The sequence below is a fragment of the Anoplophora glabripennis genome, unplaced genomic scaffold, assembly GCF_000390285.2.
Source record: "Anoplophora glabripennis isolate ALB-LARVAE unplaced genomic scaffold, Agla_2.0 scaffold411, whole genome shotgun sequence".
Lineage (NCBI taxonomy): Eukaryota > Metazoa > Arthropoda > Insecta > Coleoptera > Cerambycidae > Anoplophora > Anoplophora glabripennis.
In genome coordinates, this window is record NW_019416793.1 from 367,313 (window position 1) to 371,048 (window position 3,736).

A 3,736-nucleotide genomic window follows, 5' to 3' on the forward strand; every position below is an offset into this window, starting at 1 on the left:
TTTTTACGATTTTTTTAATATTAATCCATGATATTCTTGAGGCAGTGATTATTATTTAATTCATGAGATTATTAGGGCACGGTTTTTATTACTACTTTAGAAACTACACGTTCCACAACTAAATATTACGTTGGAACAAATATCATTCCAACAAACCATGTAGAATAGTTTCACACACAGTTTGGTGTAACAAAAATCTGAAGACGTTGAGGCTCATTAGAGCGATATATCAATATCTTGGTTGAAATGTATCTTGTATAAGTATGTTGTATAAGTATCTTGGTTGATACGTCATTGTGGCTTTGCATTTGACGTTTCTAAGTATTAAATAGTTTTAAAGTTTTTGTGAATTTTTATAGCTTTTTGGCAATTTTAACCAAATAATGGTATGTATATTATTTACAAAATTAACTAATTAATATTTCGTATACAAAATAAGTCAAATAGTAATGAAGAAACAGATACTGTATGAACGCCACAGAAAATAAGGGAACATGCTTAATAATACAATAAATGAGCCAGTTGTTACCAAATAAGTAATTTATGGACTGGCGTAAAAAAAAACAATGTCAACTCGCTTTCCGAAAATATTATACAAGATCGACACAAATAAATTTTAGACCCAAGTAGAGCTGTACGAGATTGAAAAAGAATCCATTCTGTTAGAAAGACTAAGTACGTGGCGTGGCGATTTGGGATAGTGGCTACCTGGAGGTTTCCCTTGCCGCGATCCAGTGCACATTTGTAGGTGGACTTATTTCAGACGCAAACTTATTTGCGTGGATATGTTATTTTTTCAAATTAGCTGAGATATTTAAATCATATACTTTCTGGAAAACTACTCTATGCTGAGATTAGCATCAAACAATATTAATACTGCCAATTATTTACAGTGAAGATAACATCCGATAATTATCAGGCAAAAGGTCCAAAGCTAAATGACATAGGGGGTTGGATGGGAAGTAATAATTTATTGCAAATGAAATAAATTAATAATGTGTGCTTGTTTATAGTTAAACTCTTTATTTTATTATACAGGGTGTTCCACCTAAGAGGGATTCTTCTGTAACTCTGTAACTATAAAATTTAAAAGAAAATTGTTTTAATAAAAGTTGTCTGGAATCGTGGGCCATGTAAAGAAAATATTTTTAGCTTTACAGGGTGTTCCATTTCGCGTGGGCGCTACCTAACTTTTTTATTTTAAATGGAACACCCTGTATATTATTGCATTTTTGAATTCTTTGGTTAATATTCCGTGTTTGAAGGCGGGTACTACAAATTGACTTCACCTGGTATGATATGAAGGGATGGTAAAAGAGTTTGTTGCATTTTTATTTTAGTTTTCGACTTTATCGGTTTATGAGAAGGTGTTGGTAAAGTACATTTTTGTGGTAGTTATTTATTTGAGTGTTTAGTAGCAGTTATGTATTTTTACGTTTTAATTTTTAAGTGTTTGTATGATATTATGAAAAAGCATGAATCAAGAATGAGGTGATATGGTTAGAGCCTATGTTTTGTCCAGAGAAAACACAAGAAGATATCAGATGGATTAGTCCGTCAGTAAAATATTGATTAAGGAATCGTTGTAAGATTGGTTCAACAATTAGAAATTATGGGTATTTTGAACGCCAATATGCTAATGTTCGACGGGCACAAACACAGAGAATGAGAAATTTGGAACCAGAAATTATAAACGCCGTAGAAGATGATCCTGGAACCAGTATTCGATTATTAGCCACAAAATTTCAAGATAGGCAGATTATATACTTATTTTTGTATATTATTTCATTTATTGATTATGATTGATTTATTGATATTGATTATTACATGAGTTTTCGGTTATATTACTTGTTAAGTAGTGTTTCATAGTTTATATTATTTAAAAGAATTAAATTTACGCTTCTGGCGATTACCCACGCAACAAAAGTAGCGCGCAGATGGTGTGAAAATTTGCTATTTAATAGCCTTTCCTTTAAATTATGAAATTTGACAACAATGCATAGCCCCGTTCTCAATTATGCATGCGCTGAGACTAACGCGTGCCGTTGTTTGAAGTCACGGTCCGTAAAAAAGACGGTCGAGTAATAGACAGAAATTATGGGCGTGGCTTATCTCATACTACGTCACAAGATGTCTAACCTTTAGAATTCATGTTTGTTTACATGCGACTTCACCAGTAATTTTGCATTTTTCCAAGTATTTAAGTAAATCTTTTATAGTTGTTTGGGTATTTTGCAGTAATTAGTTAGTTATTGATAATAGTTTTTAATAAGTTGATAGTGTAGTGTTTAATATAAACCATTAATTTACCACGTAAAAATGCCAAGAGTGAGGTGTATAGTGTTGCAATTTGCAATAATAATTTTTATAGTGCTAAACAAGAAAATTTAAAAACTTTATTTAATGTGTTTCCTAAGGATAAAAACTTAGAAAGATATTGGTGGAACGGTGTAAAAGACACGATTTGTTTAATCATGTAACTGGACATATTTGTAGTACACATTTTGAAAACTCAAACTTTGAACGCGATCTTCAAGCAGAGCTATTAAGTTTATCATCAAGAAAAAGATTTTAAGAAAACAGGTTAAATGTTAAATTTCTAGTTTAACTGATTGTATTCACTTCAGAAGGACTAAATTTATTGTTATTGTTGTATAACAAATTGATGTGATTGTTAGAAAAGCGATTGGAAATTTTAAGTAGGTATCTATCGAAATGTGATTTTAATATTTTTGTAAACTTGACAATTTTTCTTAAAATTAAATGTTATGTCAAAAGTTCAGTGCGATTAACTTTTCCTCTTCTTTCTTTCCTTTTATTCCTCCATAGTCCATTTAACTCCGAACACCGAAAAAACTTCTTAAAAACTACTGTATAGGTTACTTGTAAAAACTTAGGAATTTCTTAATTCGGAACATCAACTGTAAAACTAGTTGGTAAGTACAAAAATAAATTATGTTGCAGCATATTATAAAGTACCTACTTTGGTAAGTTATTTGAAATTTAACTAAAGATAAAAGCAGATACAATAACATCATATAGAGAATTCAAGAGAATATTACGATAGGTCTAAATTGTTTATATATGCACTTCATTTCTTCATTTTATTAGAGTTTATGGATATTAATAGATATCTGTAATAAAATTAACACAAATTTTTAATTATGTAACCAAACGTCAAAAATGGTGACCGATCTGATGTGTATTCAAGATAATTTCACATTTCATCCTTTTATTTCCAAATTCCAATGAAAAGGTTCAGTTTGTATATAAAGGTAACATTTTAGACTCAAAATACCTGCTAATTAATCATAATCATAACAGATTAAATTTATTATTTTATGTTAAAAGGAGCGTGGTACAAGAAAAGTGACAATTTTAAATTTGCCTCTTATTTTCTTATGGGAAATGCAATGAGTTAGAAAGAGATGACGGTTGAACGAAGATAAACTGAGGTATTTCGTGACGTATTTGTTTTTTATTGGCTGATTGACTTATGCGGCGACCCTCTCTTTACGGACCGTGGTTTGAAGTCACACGAGTTTGTCTAGCGGCGGCGGCGGGGTGTAAAAATTACTCAAAAAAAGGTCAAAATAAGTATGAATAAGTTTTCACGACAGAGTATGAAAAGAATAAACTATTAGTACGTGTTTCTAAAGGTCAAAGGTAATTTCTGTTCAAAGTTATACCCTAATTTTACATTATACTATATTAATTCTTTTCAATTTGTCTCTGT